This window comes from Macrobrachium nipponense, chromosome 15, assembly GCF_015104395.2.
Source record: "Macrobrachium nipponense isolate FS-2020 chromosome 15, ASM1510439v2, whole genome shotgun sequence".
Taxonomy (NCBI): domain Eukaryota; kingdom Metazoa; phylum Arthropoda; class Malacostraca; order Decapoda; family Palaemonidae; genus Macrobrachium; species Macrobrachium nipponense.
In genome coordinates, this window is record NC_087208.1 from 67,992,334 (window position 1) to 68,019,833 (window position 27,500).

Below are 27,500 nucleotides of genomic sequence, written 5' to 3' on the forward strand. Positions count from 1 at the left end.
GGATTATTACAGTGAGCCAAACGGAAGACAGGGGAGAGCAGTAGGGTGCTACGTGCCACATCTTCATTCTTTCGCACAGCTACGAAGAAGAAGAAGAGGAGAAGGAGGGGGCGGGTGGAGGAGGAGGAGAGGGAGAAAGGTTATGCATACGTGCGGGGAGTTAGAGAACTTGTTCCACGTGAAGAATGCTTGCACTTCATATTGCCTTGTTGTTTCCTTATTTACCTCTGTACTTTCGTACTTCCTGTCCCTGGTGGCTGTGCTTTTGTTGCTGTGGATTTCCGTACTTTTATTCTTTCGTGATTCAAGAAAACGAATGTTGCTTAAATTTTGGCGATTTTCTTCCTCTTGAAAAGTGTTAGTTGCTCATCATGTTCGTGGCCTTGTTCTGTCATGACTCATGAAAAGTGAAAGCTACTTGTAATTTTGGCAATCTTCTGGGCGTTTCTTTAAAAGCGTAAGAGTTGCTTATAATTTTCTTTTTTTATTCTTTCTTTGCTCTTGAAATGAGGAAGTTGTTTGCCTAGAATTTTGACGATTGTCTTGTTCTTAAAAATTGCAAGGTATTTGTAATTTCATTGTCATGTTTTTTCACGTCTCCAAAAAGTGAAAGTTACTTAAGGATTTTGGCAAATTTCTCTCTTATAAATACTGTGGTTGTCTTCTCCGTCGAGTCTGGAAGTGTGTATTGCTTGCGATTTTTATTTTTCCTGTGTTCTCGAAAGGTGTCAGTTGCTTTTTTATTTACGTGGTTTTCTTATTTTCCGGTTCTGCGAAAGAGTATGGTGCGTATGATCTTCCTTTCTCTTGGCCCTCGAGAAGTTTTTCCACTGATGATTTTGCTCCGCTTAATATTGTTCACTGCTAGCTTTTTGTGCTTCCTTCTTGGTGTGTGTGTTTTCTTTTTAAAGGGTTTCTATGATTTTCGTTATTCATGACTCCAAAAATTTCTATTTTGACGCCATCGAGTCGACGGCATTAAAATTATTATTATTATTTATTTTTTTTTCAACTATTCGTCATTCCCATAGTTTGAAATCCGTTCACTACTTATCGACTTTCATCTCTTTAAAGAGCAGGAAGTTGAAGTAATCTTTTTCCTTCTCTAGGAGGCAAAAGAAAGCGCCCAATGGGAACTGATTACGAATAGCACCGCTACACTAACTGTTGGTGGTGTGCGTACGTACAAATTTATGCCTTCTAATGCACCTCTCTTACCTACGCATCCTCCACGTCTCTTCTTCCCCCAAACCACAATTCTCTCCGATTCTCCGTCCCCAGAGACCCCTCTCCTTGGCACTTGTTTCTCGGCCATTTATGAAAAGGGAGATTCGTTATTTCTATTGTTACGAACACTGAGAGGTGAAAACACAGTTTTCCAATTCATGAGCTTTGCTTTTCTTAATCAGCCCCTCGGGTGCTCACAAGAGAAATGACATTTCCGAGAGAAAATTGCGCCACAGTTCCAACCTGAGAACTCAGAGTCTTTAATCGAATTACGTCCCTCCAAGACACTTTCACGCCGGAGAGCACCTAAGGTTATGTTTCCTAAAAAGCGAAGGAAAATAAAGAGCCAATGTCACCTTGACGTACCTCTATCCTTTATTCAAATATAAATGACGGGCAACACATCTGTTTGGCCGAGGCTGTTGGTAGAAAATAGACTTTCGTCAACTACTCGACTTTTCCCACTTTTATTGCTTTCTTTTAGCGCTATGGTACTTCATTTTTGTTTCAAAACATTATAGACATTCTTTCTATTATCATCTCACAATACAATTTTTTTTTATTAAATCAGGATTCGACGATGTTTAGAAACCTTTTTTTTCTACTTTTCTGGGTGATCAGTATGACATTCTTGACCAAACTGATTTAGAAAACTTTCACTTTGTGAAAACATGAGTAGATATCGTGCATTTCACACATGCAGGAATCATTTCTATATTTCCATATTTCTTCTAATCGTTTTCGTTTGTGGTCATAGCGAGTGAAACAGCTGTCGAAAGGAAATGCTTTAGTTAAGATAACAAAATATAATATATATATATATATATATATATATATATATATATATATATATCTACACACACACACACACACATATATATATATATATATTTTATATATTATATATATATAGTATATATATATATATATATATAATATATATATATATATGTATATATATGTGTGTGTGTATATATATATATATATAGATATATACGTACTATATATATATATATATATATATATATATATTATATATATATGAGTGCACATATAACATACTATTTTAAGGCAAACCCTTATCTAAGCACTATTACTCTTTCTTATCTCCAAGGCTAAAGGTTTGAATGAAAGTACAAAAAAATTATGCTTTTATGCTCTAGTTATTTACTCGTGAGTCGAGAGCGGTTTCAGACATTAATTAACTTTTAGATTTCCATATTAGATACACAGTGTAACAAGACTGGTACCTTGTAAATATTATATATATATATATATATATATATATATATATATATATATATATATATATACTGTAGCCTTGATTCTAGTCTTAAAATAATGTCCGAAACAGCTGTTGGCGTAAAAGTAAATAAATGGAGCAGCGCAATGTCACTTTTTCTTTTATACCTTCAGTCTTGAAGACCATAAAAGTACGAGTATAGGATATTAGAAGAATGTTTCATATATATATATATATATATATATATATATATATATATATATATATCTATATATATATGTGTGTGTGTCTATGTGTATACATGTGTGTATAATCTATATATATACATATGTATATATATATATATATATATATATATATATATATATATATATATATATATTCTTCCCTGTCTCTTAGGTAGGATGCTTACTGCAGTCACACTGTCTCAACAAAGTTTTTGTTAACAATTATTCAGCTCTGTCGCTTTCAAAACAACAAAGAGGGGTCTATTACCACCAATCAATGAAGTCATAACTGGTAAATTCATCTCAGCGCGAGATATACAACCAACAGATTGAAATTAGGAATAAAAACAAATCGGCAATAAATCAAAAGTTCATTTAACTTAGATATGCAATAATTTTCAGTCTCTGTTTTGTCTCAGTGTTAAGATCAGTGCCCTGAAGATAAGGACCAAATATCTCGCTCCAAAGGAGCAGAGCTAAGAGGGTATTTTGTCGAGTAAAAGTTTAACATCTTTGTCATGACATCTGCAACTCGGCCAGCTATAGGGGAGACGAAGAGAGGAATCAGTCTCTGTTTTGTCACAGTGTTAAGGTCAGTGCCCTGAAGATAAGGACCAAATACCTCATGCAACTCGGCCAGCCACAGGGGAGAGGAAGAGAGGAAGCGAGAAGTCACGTTGAAGGCCATATGCTAGAGGTCGCTGTCTGGCAGCAGTTTTCTTTCGTAATTCTTAATCCCATTTCCCTTTTGCACCAACCCACTTTTGTGGCTGATTACCCTTCGCTGAGATTCGATTCGCTTATCAGCGAAGCGGACGCTTTGCTCGTGTTGTCAAGCGGAATTACGTTAACTGTAGCGCAGAGCCAGTGACCAGCTAAAGTTCACATTTTGGCGGACTACAGCACTTCATGTACTGTATTACCCAGTCTCCTTTCGCTGAAAACGTTAAAACAGGGCCTTGGTTTCGAGTTCATTTTCTAGAGATGAAAGTCCATAAACTGACTCATTCATTTTGACGGCTAAATCCGATTTACTTAGTTCCTCAGCGTGTTGCTCTTGGCATCCTTTGCGGAGATTTGAAAGAGCAAACAACCAAGATTTTTCTCCTCCCGTGATGTCGCTTCGATTTGCATCATCGTCGGAGGATTCCTCCGCTACACTTGGTCTTCTTGGCCAGTCAAAGCACAGGTTTTTTCAAAACTGCAAACAACCAAGATTTTTCTCCTCCCGTGATGTCGCTTCGATTTGCATCATCGTCGGAGAGATCCTCCGTACACTTGGTTTTCTTGGCAGTCCAAAGCACAGGTTTTTTAAAACTGCAAAACATAGAATCCTTGGTTGTGAGTGTACGAGCACGTGGACATACATGCGCGCTCTTGTACGAAAGCTTGGGTCGATTTGAACAAAATTAAAGGGTATGGGGCACAGGATTCTGGGGTGTGGAGCACGGGATTCTGGGGTATTGTGTACACAGGCATGGCAACGATTCCTTGTATTGTTTTAGGTACCCTTTACAAGATCTCAGGGTAACAATTCTTACCTAATTAACTTAAATTGGTTTTCTTATGTCATTAACTACTGTTCAGTGTATTTTTTCATTGTAATTATTCATAACATTTCTTTGCCAGTAAGTTGTATATTCATTCGTTATGAAGCATTGCACTCGAATGTAGCTAATTCGAAAGACATGTTTTGGTGGGTATCATGAAAGAAAACTACTAATTCGTCGAATTGTAGCGTCTGCTTATATGAATTTTTCTGTTGATTTAAATATTTGCTTTATTGTATACTATTTATCATCATGTAAAATCTAATTTGGGAACTGATTATATCATGATTAAAATGTATCTCTATGTCATCGCTTTAATACAATCCACTAGTCTTTTATTTTCGTTTAGGGTTACCACTGGCACCAGATGCTGTTAGCAACAAGCGTCAAGGGAGTACTAAACGAATCTCGATAAAATCCATTGGGGAAAAAAGGGGGATGTTTTTCAGTCGTGCCACGTGGGGAGTGTTTTTGTCGCAATGAAGAAATGCTTCTCTTTAGCTATTCAGGGTCTTTGTGTCCGAACTAACTGATTTAATTACTTCTATAACAGACACTTAAATGCTGCGCTGTTGAGTGATCAAAGTCATTAAATCTATACCGCTTAAATTAAGACATTGCTTTTTTTTTAACAGTTAGTAATTATACTTCTCTTGTTACACATATTGTGACTTTTTACTGTGTTTTTGTTCAGCTGGCTGTGTCCTCCAACGACCCAGTTTTCTCCAGTTTACAGACCATGCAATTTTTTTCGTTTATAAACTATTTCCTTCCTTCAGTAAAATAGTGGCATCAGACAATTTCTAGAAATCATACATAAGCTTAGTTTATCCAGAGGTCCTCTCCATGGTAAGTAACTTTCCATTTTTCATTTTTTCATAATTGCAAAAAAAAAAAAAAATTGCTGTTATCTTATTTACACTGGGATGGTTATGTTAACTTAGTGTAATTCTCATGATTACTTTTTGTTTGCATTCCGTTTAATTCATGTTTGTCTAGTTACATATATATATAATATATATTAATATCTATAGGATATATATAGATATATAGTAGATAATATATATAATATATAGATATATATAAATGTATAAATAGTATATATCTATATATCTATATAATATATTATATATATGTGTGTGTGTATATATATATATATATATATATATATATATATATATATATATATATATATTATATATATAATTTCACATCCGGCTAACTTCAGTATATAAGATTCGTTTGTTTTGTTCAAGCTGTTTTATTTTCGCAAGTAAACACAACACTGCCTCTCTCTCCTTGATTCTTTTCGCCCTTGCAGCAAATTCGTGAATTGTTTAGTATCACTGAAGGGTCAGAGGCATTAAAAGATCCCTCATTATCTACGAATCTCTACGCGCTTAGTAAGAAAATGGACGATAATGAGAATTATTATCATTGTCATTTTTTAAATTCACTGCCAGCTTTGCCCTGCTAAAGTCGAATGCAAATAAAAACTAAGACTCCTACACTTGCATGAGTGACTTTCAGTACCCTGATTCTCCCGAAAATGAAAACTGGTATGTTCGGTTTTGTTTCTCACGGCGACTGACCGCATGATATTGGATTTTTATTATTGCATTACACCACACAGGGCTAACATGCACGCGCACGTTGCTCTCAGATACGCAGTTTCCTTCATAAGGCTTGACTGGCAGGTTCTTTTTGCTCATTCTTCTGTCGTAACTATTCAAATGGATGCTCTGCCAAATCATTTATCGTTTCTACATTGCATATTTTCCTCATTATTGATCTGGATAAAAATATATGACATGACTAACAAAGGGCTTCTTCTCAAGGCTTTTTAAAATCAGATAAAAATTAAACCATCAGATGAGCGTTGACAACCATCATCTGAAACACATTACGTAGGTTATTCAAAACCATATATACGAATGTATGTATATGTGTATATATATATATATATATATATATATATATATATATATATATATATATATATATATTATTATATATATATATATATAATATATATATATATATATATATATATATATATATATATGTATGTATGTATGTATGTATGCATATATTGTGTGCGTGTGTGTGTAGTGTTCGCGTCAGTGGCTTCTCGAACTGTTTATGCTCACAACGTTCCTAAGGTCTGTTGCAAATCTTGTACCTGGTCGACCATCCGTTGACTCTGCCATCTTGTGCCCGACCATCTGTTGACTCAGTTCTCTTGTACCTGACCATCCGTTGACTTAGCTGACTTGTACCTGACTATCTGTTGGCCCAGCTGTCTGGTACCTGACCATCTGTTGATTTAGCTTTCTTGTACCTGACCATCCGTTGGCCCAGCTGCCTAGTAGCTGGCCAGTCCGATGCCCTAGTTATCTTAAAGTCCAAAGATTTTGACCTTGGTTGGCTTGTAGTTGGCAGAGCTGACAGCTCCATTGTCCCAGCGATGTCGAGCTATAGATACAACTAAGGTACAACTAGCAGTTATCCGAGTCGAATATCCCTGCAGATTTGTTGTCATATATCTGAACGTTGTTCATTCTGATTCTGGAAAGCGACGAGGAGTTTAGGAATGAGAATTGAACCAAATGCGATTACGACTGATGGTTAATCTTAAGAGAAACCTCTTATGGATATTATTAATGACCGTTATTAGACTGGAGTTATTTACGCGTATATCTTTTTGGAGAAAGTAAGTAAATTGTTTTCACAGGGAAAACATTCCCTATAGAATTATATCTATTTTACTTCAGCAATCTTGAAGATATAATCAAATGACAGGTCCATGGCAAACATCCATCGTTTGTTCTGCGCGGCAATCCAATTTTCATTCCTCACCTGCCTCCCCCTACGCAGATTTTCCCAGCCCCCTCCACCTCCATCATACACCAGTGACATTCAGAGTCCCTGTAGAGATGACAGAGAGGACATTCAAGAAACCTGGCCCTTCGGGTAAACACAGGGCAGAGGAAGAGTGAGAGGCCCTACTCAGTTATGGAGGTGTTTCTTCATGTGACTATTTACATCCCATAAAAGACTTATGGCATTCAGCATGATTGCTTGAGACACGTAACCCTTTGTCTCTTCTGTGAAACTATTCTTGAACTGGTTCTCTCTCTCTCTCCTCTCTCTCTCTCTCTCTCTCTCTCTCGCAACATTTGTTCCTCATTATTCTTTGAAAATGGCCCTCCTCAGCTTTTATCCGTAACTTTTTTACTCTTCCTGTCAGAGACTTAATTGCATACAAATTCAGAACCAAATGATATTCATACCAATGTTTACTTAAGCCAAGCAACGTAAGAGGCGTCTGAAATCATTTGGCAACGGCAAAGGATGTAAAATGAAGTTAAACACATCATACCCACACGAGTTCCAACGTGACTCAGAGGCCCTCCTCTCCATTTCGGATGGTCCTAAGCACATGAGAATCCATGCGTCGTTCGTCTCCCGGTTTGTGCGTTCGTTCACCGTCTCCTGGGGGAAAAGTTGAAGTCACGTTGCAAGCAACGTGCTCCCGGCTCGTAAAAAATCAAGACTAAAAAAGCGATCTGAGCAGACATGACAGGTGTCTACATATTTTTTTCGGTGTGCTCAGATACCATCGTACCTTGTCGGACATGTCGTAAATACCTGTTATTTTGGGTCTGGCGGGACGGGAACGCGTCGGATTCGTGTTTCATAACTATTGCGTCATCGGAGCCTCCTGATGAAGCAATTAAAATTCCATTTAGACTTACTTCTCCCTCATTAGCACAGCACTCTCATCAACTGCTGGGTGATTGGAAGGTGTTACCTGCTATCAATCTCGTTACTTTAATTTCTTTATTCCAGGCCAAATGAATTTCAATGACATTAGAATTATTATTGTTATGTATGAATTAGTTTTGCTGGATCTCTCCTATAGATAGTGAGCCCCACGGGTTTTAATCCACCTTTACGGCGTGGTTAGTATAAGCCCGTTGAGGATTGCCGTAAAGACATAAACAGAAGACTGTAAATATCATAAAGGCAATGACCCCCAAGAAACATTAGACCAAATAACGACCCCTCGAAAATATCCGTTTTGTGGAATAAACATCTTAAGATGACTTCTTCTATCCAAATAATAATGACCGCATTGCACCATGAAAATAGGTAAATACTTTAAAATTCCACATTTCGTTATCAGTGCATTAAGACTATGTGATTCCTAAAATGGGGTCAGCGGACCCCTGGTGGTCCAAGAGAGGGTCATAGGGGGTCCGCGACACAATGAAAAATGAATATTTTTTCAACTTCAGAAAAAAATTGTGGCTGTTTTCACCAGTTTTACTTTGTATTGAATTTAAAACAATAAGATGTTGAAAATATTTTATATATTTACTTATGCTTACTGTGTGCAAATATTAAATGTACTATTTTACTTATACTTGCTGTGTGCTGGAATATGCAAATATTAAATGTACCACGTTGTACTGGGTATTCCGGTATGGTAATGATAACTTCTGACTGGCTGGAGCCCTCGGCTGGGACTCATCATATCTGGAGGTTCTTGGTGTGGTCAAGTTTGCCTTCCGGTTTCAAATGTCGAAGAAGCAGAACAAGCATGTTTGTGTAAACAGCAACGAGTAAACTGATGCCAGTTTGCGGGAATGGTTATGTTGAAAATTTGTTTCTTATCGTAGAAACAAAATTTGATAGCTTTTCCTATCCAGCGATTTTTTTAAATCTTGAAATATTTATTAAATAATTGCCAAAGGCTGATTTTATTCCGTAAATCTGGCTTTCGAAATTTAATCATCATTCTGTGTTACCCAGTTATGTTGCTGGTCAGGAAAGAGGAAACATTTTTATTACTCTGATAACAAATGTTCATAATATATTATGACCAGAGAATATGATTTTCATTTTTTTTGTATTTTTTCAATTGTGAATATATTTGATATGGCCAGTTGTCTTCTTTAACCCTTGCGTCTTCGAAATTTAGAACTTACAACACCGTGTTCCTAGTTATGTTACTAGTTAAAAGCAGCCTGACAGTTCTGGAGTGCAGCCACATCAAGACGGGACTGGCCCTTTTCTCTCGTGAAAATTGGTCAGTGGTCGTTTCCTGCTACAACGCAGAGGCAGTTTGGTTGATTTTCCTTTGATATAACAAAATTCGTGCAGTCTTTGAAATATTTGCACGTTACTGAAAAACTAATCCTAGTTCTCTTTCTAGGAAGTTTTAGCAAAATAAAATATCTAATATGAATTTTTAGAAACTGAGGTAAATTAAACATCACACATTCACTATTATATGTACTATGTGTGAAATTAAGGAAATTAATTTAGCTCCTTTCCAAACTTCATGCACACACACACACATACATACATACATACATACATACATACATATAAATATATTTTATATATATATATGTATGTGTGTGTGTGTGTGTGTGTGTGTTGTGTGTGTATGTGTGTGTGTGTGAGCACGCATGTGTGTATGAAGAGGCTGAAAAGGAGAAATATTACGTTCCCTAATTTCACCTAGACGCTACTGCTGTTGATGGTGATGATGATGATGATGACAGCCATGGCATTTACGAAAAATTTCCCAAACGTTTGCGCCATCTTTAATTCATGATACTTAATGCCAAGAACTCGCACGCTCATGTCGCAATCTACAACTGACATTCCTCTCGTCAGACGGAGATCTCTTGCTTTTTATCATGGGGGCAGTTTTTCAGGAGTACATGTTGTTTTTATGACTGTTTGGGTTGTTTTTATCCAGTTGTTAAAATGTTTTTTGGTAGTGAATATCATGAACACAAAATTTCAAGTTTTTTTTCTTTTTTCTTTCTTTTTCTTTTTAAGACGACCTTGGTTGTTTCACTCAGTCGTTCAAATGTTTTCTTCAGTAGCATAACAGGGTTTCATTTGCACGCAAATGTTATACAGCAGATTGAATGCCAACTCGGACGGTGTTGTCAGGCTAAGTCGGTGTCACCGACTCGATTTCTGCTTTTGATTTCACGTCCTTGATCTTCTCGTGCGTTATCTGGGTCAAGTTTCGGCCGGAACCAATGAGGTCCGGTCCCGTCTCTGCGGAATTTTCCGTGAAACTTTATACTGAAAAACACTTCTCGGCATACGAAGGATATGAGGCAGATGAATCTCGAAGTTTGAGTAATGATCTCTGAGAAACGATCGAAATGTATGCGACTATATTTCTGCGTGGAATGCAGGTTACCTGTCGCTATCAATAGAATGCAACGGTCAAGATGCGACTACATCTTAATTTCCCAACAAGTTAAGAGATAATGTATAGACTATTGTGTAAAGGATTTATAGTGTTATATGAAGCGATGATAAAAATACGAAATAACACGCAATGATTGTTAGACTGTTTTCAGTATTCAAGCCTTGATTAAGCTACATTACATTTGATCTCTGATCTGCCATGTTGTGATTAAATCAATCTAATAATAATAATAATAATAATAATAATAATAATAATAATATAAAATTTTTATTCTCGGCACAGAAAAAAATTGTTATGTCATTAGATTCTATGTTGTAAGTCTCGCTTCATAAAAAAAAAAAGAAAAAAAAGAGAATATGTTGTGCATGTAAGTTTAATCGATAAAAAAACCAGTGCCCTTGTCCTGTCTTTGTAGTTCACCATTCGCTTCCTCCAGTATTACTCAGGATAGAAGTTGCGTCACGAGCAAGTTTTTTTTTTTTTTTTTTTTTTTTTGCATTCTTACTTTTCTGCCTTAACTTCTTTCAAAGAAGTTATTGGATGTTACACGTTCGTCAAGGTGATGTCACACGAAAGACTTCAAGTTTTGCTACCCTTGCACATTGTATTCTCGATGTTGCAGGGTTCAGCAATGAGTTATGCCACTCATATCATTGCTGTGGTCCATCGAGCATAACTGCTCACGGTATGCGCCCTACTTGTGCAGTCTAAACCCGTCTCCTCTCCACGACCCTCCTAGACCTCTTCAAGGACACCACAGGGACACGTCAGTTATTTTTATTTTTATTTATTTATTTATTTTTTTTTTTAGGATCACCATTCACGTACGGAGCCTTAAGTAGAAAAATACACTGCCTTGACCGATTATTTATCTGCAGCATAACATTACTCATGTTACATGGTCATAAAACTGTTCTGTTTTCAACGAAACGACACTTGTATCGTGTACGTTAAGCATATATTAGTTTAACCAGACCACTGAGCTGATTAACAGCTCTCCTAGGGCTGGCCCGAGGGACTAGATATTTTTACGGGCCCTACAGCTTATTGTAGGATCCGAACCACATTATATCGAGAATTAATTCCTAATCACCAGAAATAAATTCCTCTGATTCCACGTTGACAGAGCAGGGAGTCGAACTCGTGACTACCGAATTAGTAGGGGAGCACGTAAACCACTCGTCCAACGAGGAACTATTTTTATTGCACAAAAGATACTTATGTAATAGGAATACATTTTTATTATTTTCAATATTCGTAGCCAAGGGAAGATCAACCATATTTCTACTTGCTTTCAAGTGTCAAAACAACTTTCGAGTTGACAATATATTTATCATTATCTGATATAAAGATACTTTGTGTATGAGTTACAAAAGACTGATAGTGATATGTAAATAAATTTGTCACTAGCTAAGGACTGATTTGAGGATTAATGATTATTGTCCTTATCTACAGATTGCTGACAAGATATATGTAGTTTTATTATTATCTAGATGTTTTCGTCAAGATCTGAAATATTACCATCAATATGTAAACACTTCAAATGACCTACAGATTACCGTAAAGGTCTAAAGGCTTCTATGTAAAATTTATTATCAGTATCTAAAACCGTTTATCGTTGTCGTAAACGTATCTGCCAAGAAATAAACATTTTGATTATCTAACCTTCCCGATAAAGATTAAAATTTTGCTTTAAGAAGTAAACATTAGCATCGGTACATGTTTGTTGATATTGAAACATACACTTTGAAGACTTTAACATCAGTATTGGTACATGTTACTTGAAATTGAAACACACATTTTTATGTTGATGATTAGCATATGTGAAGTATGATTTTATTATTCGTTTTGTTTTGTTTTGTTTTCTAAAAAAGACTAAATGTTGCTTTGAAGTCTTAAACATTAGCACTGGTACATGTCAGTTGAAATTGAAGCATATAAATTTTTATGTTGATATATTAGCATATGCGAGGTATGATTTTATTATTCGTTTTCTTTTGTTTTCCAAGAAAAGAGTATCAGTTGCTTTCAAGACTTAAACATTAGTGCTGGTATATGTTAGTTGAAATTGAAATACACACATCTGTAAGTTTATAGTTTAGATATGTGCCGCTTGATTTTATTCGGTTTGTTTAGAGGGGTAATAAAGATAAGTTGTCTTCACTGTCCTTATGTTGAAATATTTATATAAATATTTTGCTTTATCACTAGCGTACGGTTGGCGTGATTAGTTGTTTATTGCACTATTCAAGTAAGTTTAAAACAATTGATTAACCAACTCTTGATGAGGCATAGTTTTGCCCCAGTGTCATTAATTCATACACCAGTAGCCTTCATCATCAACATCGACGACACGTTTATCAATTACTAAAATTTCACATTCACAGCTGTGGTCACCGATCGATTAATTAAGTATATAAATCTAGGTAACATTTTATAAAAATGGTATTTTTGAAAAGGGATAAAAAGACGGGGAAATACGACTCTCTCTCTCTCTCTCTCTCTCTCCTTCTCTCTCTCTCTCTCATCTGTATATATATATTATATATATCTATATATTATATATATATATATATATATGATATATATATATATATAGATTTAATATATAAACACACACACACACACACACACACACACATATATATATATATATATATATATATATATATCATATACATATGTATATATATCATATATGCATATTTGGGTTACATTCATAACTGTAGTCATCATTGTCATTAATCAGTGGACTGAATTCAGTGTTATCTATAATCTGCAATTTGCTTTGTTCTTACTAATTCAAAGTATGTTTATAAACAACTATTATGAAGAAACCTGAATATACACTCTCTCTCTCTCTCTCTCTCTCTTCTCTCTCTCATCTCTCTCTCTCTCAGTAATTTTTATTATGTCTATTACATACACATGGTATATATACATATACACTATACTTATATACAATATATATATACATCTTATAATATATAAATATATATGTATATGTATGTATGTTTATATATATATATACCTATTAAAGCCTACACAGAGAAAAAGGAAGAGTAGAGAGAGCGAGAGAGAGAGAGAGAGAGAGAGATAGATTGTATATCCACGTTTCTTTATCCTTTTTCAAAATAATTATTGTTTATAAACATACTTTAGATTAGTAAAACAAAAGCAAATTACAGGTTATAGATAACACTGAATTCAGTGCACTGCTTAATGACGATGATGACTACAGTTATGAATGTATCATAAATATGCATATATAATATATATATATATATATATATATATGTGTGTGTGGTGTGTGTGTGTGTGTGTGTGTGTGTGTGTGTGTGTAAGAGAGTTTGTGCATTGATTCCATACACACATTTGTTCATATTCACAATATCTCTCATCCTATCATATCGCTATATTAATCACCTGAATCAGTACCTGGGAGCCCTCTCCATAACCTAATTCTCTCAACAGATATGAAGAAAAAAATCTAACCCTTTATCTTCCTATATCTTTCAGCAAGTCATTCCCGGCACTCGAGTGCATATGGTATTATCTTTGACGATCGTGAGGGCAGCAGACCCAGATCCTTCATGGCAACAACCAGATGTCTGTCAGATAACGTGAAAGGGATGACAACTGATAACGCGATCTCATTTTTTTCCCTTCTCCCAGATTCATTACCTTCCAAGCAATACCACCGGTTCTCGAATGACGCCTTCGAAGTCACGTTTCGAGGCTGACTTAGTTGCCAGGCGGAATGCACGTAGGGCTTCCTTCCTCTGTACTTTCGTACTTTGTGAATGTGGTTGCTTTACTGCGTGTGAAAGGACAATGCGGAATCTGTTTTATGCTTTTTTATTTTCATGAGGCGGTATAGTTCACTTTCAGATTCGCCCACGTATTCGCATACAGGAGAGGACCTTTAATACGGCTCATCAAGACACACACACGCAAACACACGAACAGACGACATCCCCCCACAAGTGCGTTGGGGTCATTAGCTATCATTCACAGTCTACCGCATAAGTCTGGAATCCTCTCAGCTGGACTCAGGCAGGTCCCAGTAATGACTTTGTCAGATATGCGATTGTGCATCTTTATCTCACCGAAAGTAGAATAAGGAAGTGACATTTATGGTTCTTGTGAGGACGTCCTTGTAATCATCGTATCCTTTTCCTTATATGATTCATTATAGACTTCAGTAACGTTCGGCTTGCGGAAGAGTGATTTCGACAAGGCGAAAGGAGCGCGGTGAGAAAAATTGATAATAATGAATAAAGTAGTAATAGTGATCACACGAAGTGGGCCGGGAAATGCAAAACACAATATCTTTTAATTCTACAAGAATGGAAAAAATCTCTTAATCTTGAGTAGACAGAATTGCGTATTCAGAGCAACTACAAACAGCTCAAAATTGTGATTGTGAATTGAAAAGTATAATTTTTTTTTTCTGAATATTTGTTTTTCTATTTCGTCTAAGATGTCGGTGCAATGATAACTTTTTCCATTGTTTCCAATAATATCACTCAATTTATCTAATGCGCTATATGACTGTACTTATTCTATTACCAGGAAATCTCTCTCTCTCTCTCTCTCTCTCTCTCTCTCTCTCTCTCTCTCTCTCTCTCTCATAGATTCAGTTTCTGGTTATACTAGACGCAATTCTGTATTTTCAAATTAAACATAAAATATAACTGAAATGAGAGGGCCGTGAGGTAAGTATAACTAGCCGAATTTTGCAAACTTCCTAGTCAGTTAAAAGGGAAACTTGAAACTTCCTTTAAAAAAGAAAAAAGTAAATAATGAGACGAAGTCTCTTCGGCGCAATCGAGTTTTCTGAAGCGTATAATGAAGTATGAAACTCAGCCACGGCCTGGTGTTGGCCTGTGTTGTTGACACCTATAGCGGTGCAAGACGCACGATTATAGCCATCTTTAATCTTAAATAGAACATTAAATACTGAGGCTAGAGGGTTACTGGATGATCAACATAACAATTTGCAGCGCTCTAGCCTCAGTAGTTTTTAAGATCTGAGGGCGGGCAGAAAATGTGCGGACAGACAAATAGCCATCTCGCTAGTTTTCTTTTCCAGAAAACTAAAACTACTATTGTAAAAGTTTTATTACTGATGCTTACTAATTTCCCTTTATTAAATTCCCATGTTACCCGTGTCCTAGAATTAAACCGGCTGATGTTGCTGGTTAATGTTATCACGTCTGTGTCGTAGCTTCTGTGTAAGAGCTGAAGAATCTCATTCCCAGGAAGACAGCAAACGCTCCCAGATCGCACAATCCTTTTTCTCATTTACATGAAGAGTTAAGCAATGTTAAATCTGGTTATGGTAGGCGACGGTTGGTTAGTCTGGTATTTCCTATTCAATTTTTCCTCCTTTCTGGTATGTCTCCAAGTTTGTTGGAGATGCACTCCTTCCTCGAGGGCCCGAAGTTATTACTTGTGTATATACCGCCACCCTTTGACATGATTACACACAATTCTTATTACTCTCGCGTGATAAAGTAGAGGCCAAATTAAACTCACGAAATATATTTTTCTGCCCTTACACAATACTTATAAAATAAGTTTCTGAAGTGAGGTTGAGTTAGCCTTGGGCCAACGCGGCCTCTCTTTATTGACAAATGAGCAGTAACTGGTACAAAGCTCTACCTTTCCTCTTTTCATTTGCTCTGGTTAAAAAAAAAAAGAAAATAAAAATCATTGGTGGAAAGGTTTGCTCTGTCACCTTTTGGTCGAGTTATGCGTTCTGAGAATTTATCGCCATAAGTAAACATAAGTTAAGGCTTCAAAGATATGGAAGGGACTGTTGTTGAATTTAAATCATTGTTTACTTATAAATCAGTCACTCTTAAAAAATGAGTGCCTCTGATGGTTTTTCATGCGACTACAAAGGTTTTGTTATTAAACGCAACAACCTCTTCAGCAAAACGAAGAAGGAAGAAGGGAAGAGTCAAAATCCTTTCCCTCAAACACAATCTTGCTTCCATTTCCTACTCAGCCCTCTCCAGTACTAAGCTGGGTCTCACTACTATAAACCTTTCTCTCCTACTGACGTGTACTGTAAGGTTCAAAAGGGTTGCAATCCTGCCTGTCACCCTCTTTCACCCCACCAACTAACCGCCAAAAGCAGTTTTTTCTTTTTTAGATAATCCAGTTACGGCCTGCTCCAGGAGCAAGAGCCCGTGCCAGCACAAGACTGTCTTAATCTTAAAATAAAGTAAAAATAGTCTTTTTGCATTGACTTGACAATTAACAAGATTATGAGAGGCAAGATATCATAAAAAATAAAGACAAACTGCAAAATAATCTTGATGCAAGCATTGTTATTCACAGTGAAAATCATACTAAATAAGCATGAAAGGCTTCTACTGAATACAATGCCTATTTTTGAAAAAGGAAATATGAGACAGAGAAGATAAAATAAATGTATCGAAACAGCAGTAACTTCACAAACTTATATGCACACAAACATCACTGCAAGTCAGAAAAACATCCAGAAGTAGAGACTTGTGACTGATCAGAAACGTCTCTTCACTCCTGGACATCAGACGGAGTCAGGAAGAGATCGCATTACACCCAATTCCCCGCTCCTTACTTCCAATAAATTGAAGTGGCAGTGGGTCTATTGAGCTAAGACGCAAGTCTCATAATATCACGGTATTTTTGTTTTGTCTTTCCTGGTTAATACACGCCGACGTCACCTAAATCTTTCGTCCGTAGTGCAAGAGTAAACAAGTTTTACTGCTTTTGTTCAGTGAATGAAAATATAAAATGTCATGCATTCAGGGATTTTTTGAGAACCCCAGTGTGATGCGCTCGTGCTTTTGCACACACACACACACACACACACACACACACACACACACACACACATATATATATATATATATATATATATATATATATATCATATATATATATACACACATATATTTATATATATGTATGTATCTGCAATGGAGGCGAAGAAAAAACATGGGAAAGATTGCTTGATTGCTTTGATTTGATCGGATTAGAATATCTAATTATATATTGTTGTCCTGTCAGATTATCATTTTTATACTTAGTCTCACTCCCCTCCATTTCTGAGTAAACTTGATATTTGCTATAAAGTAAAATCAGCGTTTGCTGTAAAGTGATTCTTATCTTTTTATTTCAGATAGTTTGTGACATGAGTAGAAAAACTGCCTCCGCTCGCAGTGTCAAATACAACAAACGAAAGACCTTGCTACGAAGTTGCTTGAACCGGAGGTCATGGCACAGCGTCGTAACGTTGTAACTTGTGGAGGCTTATGAGCGAAGTTCCCTTGAGGCCACAAGGTAAGAAATAATTACAGCAGAGGTAAGGGAAGGCATTACGGCTAACCTTACTGGGTTGGATTCAGTTCTGTTGAGAAGGGAAACGTAGGAAAGCAGGAAAGCGTTTGACATTTAAGAGTAGTGTCCCTAGTAGTGAAGGAATGCGCCAGTGTGAAGCTACAGTAAATCACACCAGGTTCCAAGCGCCTCAGTGGCGTGGTTGGTATGGTGTTGGCGTGCCACCTCGGTGGCAGCGAGTTCGATTCTCGAGCATACCGTTGAGGAGTGAGAGATGTGTATTTCTGATGATAGAAGTTCACTCTCAACGTGGTTCGGAAGTCACGTAAAGCCGTTGGTCCCGTTGCTGAATAACCACTGGTCCATGCAACGTAAAAACACCATACAAACAAACAAACACACCAGGTTCCAGAAGTAGATTTAGCAATTTGGTAAACGGATGGGTAAGCAATGTAAGGAACAGGCAGGAACTACAATGTGGGGTCATTGACATTGACGGATAAAAAAGACAGAGCCATTCGAGTCGTAGCACAGGTTAGAACGTCAACAAGAAAAGAGAAAAACTTGCAAATGCCTTTAATAAAGAAGGGAAAGCAATAGGTGAGAGAATTGAACCCATTTCGTTAATTGGTATTGATTAAACCGGCTTTTTGCTACCATGGGATATTGCCGAGAGTGGAAGAATCCAAAGAACTGAGGCTTAAAAGCAAGCAACAGAGACCATCAATTTAATCCTGAATCACGCCAACAAAATTGAGCTTTCAGACCCCTCAGATTGAGTTAAAACACTAGAACTAATTCTACACAAAATTTATGCTTAATAGAGATTCTTTCCTGGTCGTTTCGTGCACTTGCTTTACTCTGATATTTGGTGTTGCATCGTCTTGGTTAATTATTCTTTCTCAAAGTAGGATGTCAGGTGCATTTTTCTTCATCAGTTTAACAAAGCGCTTGAGCACTAGACCGAAGGCTTAGTTCTGAAATGGGAGATGGAAATTGGAACGGGTGTAAGTGAAAGAAGTTGGATAGCTGAAGGTTCCTGCAGGGGAATAGTGACGTCAGTGCACCTCACGCAGTGCATTGTAAGCATTACTTAAGGTTCTTTGCAGCGTGTCTTCGACCCCTAGCCGCAGCCCCCTTTCGTTCCTTTTACTGTACCTCCTTTCATATTCTCTCTCTTCCATCCTACTTTCCAGCTCTCCTGACAATTAATTCATAGTGGAACTGCTTTGAGGTTTTCCGCCTGTTACACCTTTCAAACCTTTTGCTGTCAGTTTCCGTTTCAGCGCCGAATGACCTTAAGAGGTCCCAGTGCTTGGTCTTTAGCCTAAATTCTATATTCAATTCGATACGAGAGCTGAAGGTACCCTGTAAACAACAGAGTACATTTATGCGTTTAGTGTGTCACGCATAAAACTCCTTCAGAGGTGATATGGGGGGGGGGGTGTGGGGGGTGGGGGGGGAGGGGGGAGTTGGGGGGTGGGAAGGCCTGTGAGGGCTGATTATCACGATCACGATCAAGAAAGGTATGTAAATCTTTCGGTCTTTGCTGCCTGGTCTTCTTATTTTTGCTTGGGCGAGTACTTCACAAATTTATGCAGGAATTTTCCCATTTCCTGAACCTCTTTCCTTTAAGAACCAAGTCACGCGTTCCGAAGATTTATCATTGAGCCCTCAAGGAATGGCCGCGTTATTTTCGTTATTCATTTTTGAATATCTTACCACATTGCTTTAAATACTTCCTCGTGTAGCAACCTCGCGCTTTGAGATACATCAGATGCTGCTGTGTGGATAAAGATTAAAGTAGGAAAATAAGTTCACACTGAGAAAAAAAAATAGCATAAATTATTGTGAACATATAAAGTACTTCCCACTTTGTGATATTTTTCTTCCTACATTTTCCGTACGTTAACATTTAGTTCTTCGATCGTTAGTCCGTCTTCCAGTAGCTACTGTTCCTGTTTTACTGTAGACTGATGGGCTGTCCCTCCTCTTCACTTTATTGAAATAGAGTACTTTGGTAGATTACAAACGTTGGTGGTTGTTTGGTGTACGTTAAGCTGGCTTGTACCAGCACAATCCCAATCTCTAGGTGTGATACGAGGTAGGATGTCTCGTGTGGATCTCTGAACTCCGCCCATCCAACAGAGACGATATGAACTCTGATATGAACTACCGTACTCTACATCATAATTTTATTCCTTAGTATCAGCCTTTGCATAATTCTAATTCCCTTTCATAATTACAGAATACATCTTTATTTAGTGTAATAAAAATTTTTCCTCTTTCATACGATAAAGATAATCTTGCCATTCATCTGCTTTCCTCCATTCATTTTGTTTACAAGGATGCTTTTTGTTCGTGAAAAGTTCTTGTGCAAAGTCAGGATCTCCTGTGTAAGACTATTTCTGCAAGAAAGAAACTCAAATGCGTCCAGTAATTAAATTATGATTTGCATATGAATACCTAACATTTTCTGCTACAGTTCCGCAGTATATGAATAGGTAAATGTGTGAAAAACGAACATGTTTATTTGCTGCTGCAGCTAGTTTACACCACTCTTGTGAAATCAAACCAACCATCAATGTCATTTTGGGTTTACATTTTCCAGTCACCCACAGACCAGGAAGTTTAGGGTTCCGTGTCTGACATTGCTCGAAGATTAATGTTTCTGCCTGAATAAAAAAAATCTCTTTAACGACCTTGACCTTGGCAGTTCATATTACTTCCTCAGTTTTCGTTTTGGGTGAAAACTGAAGCATCTATTGGTGGGTAAGTATCTGGAGGATGATGGAGGGGAGGCATATCATGTAGATTGCTCTGAAGATTTCTGGATGGGAATTTTTCCTTCTTTGCCAAATGAAAAGATACTGGAATCTCTCTCTTTTTTATCTATATATCATCTAATACATATATATAATCTTTAATATATATATACATATATATACATATATATATATATATATATATATATATATATATATATATATATACGAGCATATATTATATACATACAACATATATATATTATACTATTATATATATATATATATAATATATTATATATAATATATATATTATTATATATTATATATATAATATATATAATTTAGATGTCTAATTGAGAAGTTTTCCCTCTTTGCTAATTGAAAGGATACTAGAGAATTTCTTTATCGGTTGATTGATACACAATAACACACACATAAACACTCATAGTACACACCCACCCCCACACACACAAATATATATATATATATATATATATATATATATATATATAATATACATACATATACTTATACATATCTATACATACATACATATAGATATATGTATCTACATGTTTATATATTTATGTATGGATAGCTATTTCACTACAGTGGGTTACTTCAAAGATTGTTAGCCTTCTAATACACTGCGACGACGTTAAGGATGTCAGGACAGCAGTGAACTACATAAAAAGGCGCCGCTAATTGCTGTGGTTTCGTAGTGATAGTAACTTAGTGATTGGCCATTTTATGTATCTAGATGACAGAAATATTCCAAGGAAATAGGGAATTCATTCCTTTGTATAAAGGACCATGTGTTATAACAATTTAGTAATTTAAGAAGGGTTCTGATATGCTTTTGATGAGAAACGATTAACGATAGCAGAAGAATAGATATGACAAAGTCAAGAAATTATTATGTGGCTTTAGTGAATGGCGAAAGAACAGTTTTGTTACAAGTTAGAGACAAAAGGAATAAACTATACTGTATAATGCATTCACAGATTTAATGAAGGCCGAGGACTGAACTGACGGAGATGTGGTATGAATGGTTTGGAAGATTATGGTTTAGAGACTAAATTGTCGAGAGTGGTGAAAGCAGATCTTCAGTTAGACTATGCATGCAGGAGAGGTGTATAAAAGTGAGTTTCCTACAAGCCGAAAGTTGTCTCCCCTTCACACAAGAGGGCTTAAAAGTTAGCAAATAAAAGAGTAAAAAAGAAGTCGCTCCCACATCCAACTTTACTTTGCTGGAGCGAGGAAGAATCCCATTTTCTACAACGAATGTCAGTCTTCCCCCTAAAATGGCCATTCTGTCTGTCTGTCTCTCTCTTTACATACATACATATATATATATATATATATATATATATATATATATATATATATATATATATATATATATATATACAGAGAGAGAGAGAGAGAAAGTGAAAGTGAAATAGACTGGTGCCGTCTCTGTCTCTGTCCTGTCTGTCTGTGTGTGTATATATATATATATATATTATATATATATATATACTATATATATATATTTAGATATCTATATATATATATATATATAATATATAATATATATAGAGGAGAGAGAGAGAGAGAGAGAGAGAGAGAGAGAGAGAGAGAGAGAGACGGCACTGGTCTGTTCCACTTTCATAAAAACCTAAAAATGTAAAAATATATAATATATATGCTCTTATTATAGAAGAACACCGTTTAATAAATAGATAAACATAATGCCAGGCAATAGTTATTATTACAACAAATATTCCAATAAAAAGAATTAGAATTTAGATTAAGATTTGAGGACACGAGTTAGGATAAAGATAAAATAAGCCTTTCAACTACGTTACATGCGTAACGCAAGTTGACGAGAAAGGTCCATTAACACTTTAAAGGTGTTAATGGACCTTTTTTCTTCTTCTGTTACCTGCCAAGGTTTTTAGGTTTACCGCTCGTCCCTGTTTATCTCGACGTCCGTGCGACACTGAACAATTTAGAGTAATGCGAATAACAGTATTTTTTGAATTCGTGAAAAGAGAAAAGGAGCTTATGTTCGGAAATCTATATCCTCAGATTCAACGATAGAGTTCTTGCAAACTGCTAGAGAGAGAGAGAGAGAGAGAGAGAGAGAGAGAGAGAGAGAGAGAGAGAGAGAGAGAATGTGTGCTTGTTCATCTACTCGTATGTGTATACTCCTGATTATTGGTTAATTGACATCTTAACATTTCCTCCACGATCTGAGAACCGTTTTTGTTTTCAAGATTAACACATTAGTAACTAAAACCCAGTTGGCTTCGAAGATGAAAAAAACAATTGTGACCACTTTTTATGTCATTATTGTTCCTGCCTTGTGACGAGAGAGAGAGAGAGAGAGAGAGAGAGAGAGAGAGAGAGAGAAGGGACTGTAAGACGACGAGAGTAGAAGTCTTATCAGATGCATCCTTATTTCAGTTATAGTCTATCGAGATTTTCATGTCCTTTAATAAGGCTGAGGTCTCCCTTCTACTTTCGGTCCTATGGCCTTGGCCATACTGTCTCTCTCTCTCTCTCTCTCTCTCTCTCTCTCTCTCTGTGTTCTTCTCACATACATGAGCGTGCTCACATATGTAGTTACTACATATACTGTATATAAAATTTCTCATTGTTTCTCTGGATTTCATGATATTTTCCACAATGATTTAAGATATTCATAATCCCAGAACTTCTCATCTTAACTGTAACCTTTTTGGGGGAATATTTGCCAATTTGATTATTCATCTCCTTTCTTGCTTTATTGTTTTACGTTAGAAAATATCCAACTACTGGAAAGCAAATCACCATTGTGAATATATTCTGCAAATGTATTTTGACAGTATTCATTGTACGGGTTATTTCCTCATGATTGATTGATTTCTGACGACTAAAACTATCGTCAACACAAGGTTATTGACGCCGTATTGAAAGTAAATAGGAAACTAAAAGTACGAATAAATTTAAAACGTTTTAATTGAAAAAACTGTTTCATATAAAAAAATATCAAAGGATATATCGTATTATCATATCAGGCTATTTCCTAAAAGAACGCCCCCGTGAACTTGATTGACCTTTATTTTCACGTTGCTTCTCTTGCTGGGCCCTCACAATAGATTGCCTCTCCCCCTAGAGAAGATAATGGCCTTCCCTCATTGTTCGTCGGTCCGTTCCGTCCATTCACCGCTTCTTCAATCCGTCATCCGCTCTGATAGTTTGATTGCAACTCGCCCCCGTCAACCCCCCCCCCCCCCCCGGACCCCCCCCCCCCCCCCCCCCCCCCCCCCCCCCCCCCCCCCCCCCCCCCCCCCCCCCCCCCCCCCCCCCCCCCCCCCCCCCCCCCCCCCCCCCCCGCCTCCCCTCTCCCCCGCATTCAATGCATTTCGAATGATTGAATCAGACAAAGCGTTTTCCTCTTGGCTTTTCTCTATCCCCAAATAGTTGAATAAAGTAATCGGTGTCGTTATTCATAATGATTACATACACACACACACACACACACACACACACATATATATATATATATATATATATATATATATATATATATATATATATATGTGTGTGTGTGTGTGTGTGTGTGTGTGTGTGTGTCTATCTGTGTAATGAATATAAATACATATCAATGTGGGGGCATTTGACGCAATATATGCATTAATGAGACATAACTTCTCTTTGAATGTGTTTTTATTATTTAGATCTTACACGGGTTGGAATGATTATATTTCTAAATGCCCTCACATGGCGACGAACACTTTTCTAATCAGGACCAAGCTTATTATTGGATATTATTTATCACAGGAGTATATATTGACATACTAAGCGTTATCATGGCAAGTAGCAATCACTATAATCTAGCGACTAGTAGCCAGGCCACTGGGACACTTGGCAAGATATCTAACGGGATACGATACTTGGCATCGTGTTACTCAGATTCAGGTTCAGATTCTTAGGTACCAAAGATTTATGGATGTTTATTGCTTGCTCCTTTGTTATGTATGTATCTGTTCTCAAAAGGCCTCGTTATTTTCCTTTTTAGTATACCTTTCTAATTATCATTATATATTATGCATTGACATGCATGCATTACGTGTATTGTGCTTAGACTACGAAGTCACACACACACCCCACGTAAATACATACACACACATATAGTATATACATAATATATATATATATATATATATATATATGATATATATATATATATATATATATGCGCACGCATATTTATATGAATATATCTATATATATATATATATAATATATATAGAATAGATATATATAGTGTATATATACATATATATTAGTACTATATATTATTATATATATATATATATAATTATCTTATATATTATATCATCTAATACTGGCACGCATATTTAAGGAATTATCTTAAATATATCTATATAATATATATATATATATATATATTTGTTAGATATTACATATATAACATACATACATACATACACAGACACACACACACACACACACACACACACACATATATATATATATATATATATATAATATATATATATATATAATATATTGTGTGTGTGTATGTGTAACAGTAAGACACCTTCCCAAGAATCTTGTGACTCCAGAGATAATAAGGCAATATTCACTAAGAGAGTCATATATATATATATATATATATATATATATATATATATATATATATATATATATATATATATATATATATATATATATATATATATATATATATATATATATATATATATACTATATATATATAATATTATAAAGACGTGCTTTCACCAGGAAGAAATGGCTCCAATAGATGTTATCTTCTCGCTCTCATTTAGTATGCTGGGATTAGGTCAGTCGACGAACTATCGTACTTAGTATGCTACGTTGGTCAGTTGAGGCTCTATTGCTTTTAACCGAGTGTCTGTGGAGTATGACTTCTCAGAAATGTTGAAGTCCCTGAATTGCTGAGAAACTCTAGGCGTTGAATACTGAGGGAGGTCCGCCTACAATGTTTTTATATTTATGTTGACTTTAGTTCGTTAACTGGATGTTTTTCAGCATAGAAAGTTGATGGCTATTTGGTTATTAAGCGGTTCCCTTTGAAGAACAAGCCCCTTGGGTCCTTCTCAATACCCCAGAGCATTTAAAGCACAGACAAACCAGCAAGAAGGCGGCTGAGTTCTTGATTATATTTGTTTACCAATTTATAAGAGTACAGTCATACTTCATTCTTCAACATATGCACTGGAATGCTAATCTTATCACATTGTCTGCGATTTCTTTTAGCCATCGTTTCTCAAGCTTCAATGATTTGCTACCTTCATTGGTTAGGTTTGTCGGGTAATTCCTTTCGTATTCAGTCACCTTTTTGTTGACCCTTAAATAAACATGGTAACTACGTCTGTTTCCTCGTCTTCTTAAAGATTCAGGCGTGCTTCCGTAAGATGTTGTTATACTGAGCAAAGATTTGGTGTTCTTTTTTTTAATCAAGTTAGATAAACTATGAAGCTGTGGAATAGTTCCATGGTTTGGCATGAAATATCTACGTCAGAGAACGGAAATGACTGAAATTTAGAATATTATAAGTGCCATGCTTTGAGGCTAAGAATAACTACTTAAAAAAAAGTCCAGCGACCATTGATGTGATGCCAAGAGTAATCGGCTAAAGAAACAGAGAGAGATTCTCTGATATAGAGATTCTGATTGATAAGTGCCAACGAAACGCAATGGTAGGCGAGAGGTCGTCTCTGCCACGTCAGTTTATTATTTAGGTTTCGGTCAAAATGGCATCCTCCCATGCGCACGCTTGCTTTCAGAGGTTTCCCAACACCTGCAATGTCACCTGAACGGGCATCAGCCAATTGTCAAAGTTTTCTTAACTTCTTATTCCCTGAGTCATTTAGAATTGTGTGCCAAAGAAATCAGCGGAATCTATGCAGTTTAAATGGAATGGACCAATCCCTTGGAAAACAAGTAAAAAATGCGCCGAAATTTCTTTGGCACAATCGAGTTTTCTCTACAGCATATAATGCTGTGAAAAACTCTCAGCCATGGTCCATGAAACTCTCAGCTCCGGCCCTTGAAACTTTCAGCCATAACCTGGTGGCGGCCTGTGTTTTGGTACCTATAGCGGTGCCAGACGCATGATCATGGCTAATTTTAACCTTAAATAAAATAAACACTACTGAGGCTAGAGGGCTGCAATTTGGTATGTTTGATGATTGGAGGGTGGATGATCAACATAATAATTTGCAGTCCTCTAGCCTGAGTAGTTTTGAAGACTTGATGGCGGACATAAAAAGTGCGGACGGACAGACAGATGGCATCATAATAGTTTTCCTTTACAGAAAATTAAAAACCCACAAATTGGAGGAGAAAAAAAGAAATATATTAAAGAAATAGTCATACAGTTTGGGAGGGTCATGCTCTCTCTTCAGTGTCTGCACAGCTGTATGTGGATTTCTTTAATATATTTGAAATTCAATTTGTATTTTTTTCAAGTTTTAGATTTCGATCCGTTGTCGTCAAACCTGTTCCCTTGATACTGCTCATCAGGAACGAGCATATTGGTATCACTTGGAAACATCAGTTTGAAACCCGCAAACGAGCTTTTGACACAACCCAGATCAGCACTTGCCTTTGTCAGTAATTTCTGTTGTACCAAAACAAGAACACAAAATTAGAAGAAGAAGAAGAGAAAGAATAATAAATTGGAAGGGTGATTTTGGAAAGGCTGGATTTTGGACTTACCGACTGCAATAAATACGATAACACTCTAGAAATGTTACCTTCGAAAAAGAAAAAGGATTGATCAAGCGAGTGATAGATAGTTCAGTCACCAAAAAAGGGAAAATAGGGTAGAAATTTAGGCTTAGAGAAGGACAGTCGACATTC

At 36.3% G+C, this 27,500-nt stretch overlaps 1 long non-coding RNA gene across 1 annotated transcript in view; it reads left to right on the forward strand.

Annotated features, from left to right (window-relative positions):
- Positions 1-27,500, forward strand: part of LOC135195043 (uncharacterized) — a 555,149-nt gene that overhangs the window by 27,500 nt on the left and 500,149 nt on the right. The window contains exon 2 of the long non-coding RNA XR_010310052.1: positions 17,672-17,832. This is a non-coding gene — a long non-coding RNA (uncharacterized LOC135195043). The remainder of the gene's footprint in view (positions 1-17,671; positions 17,833-27,500) is intronic.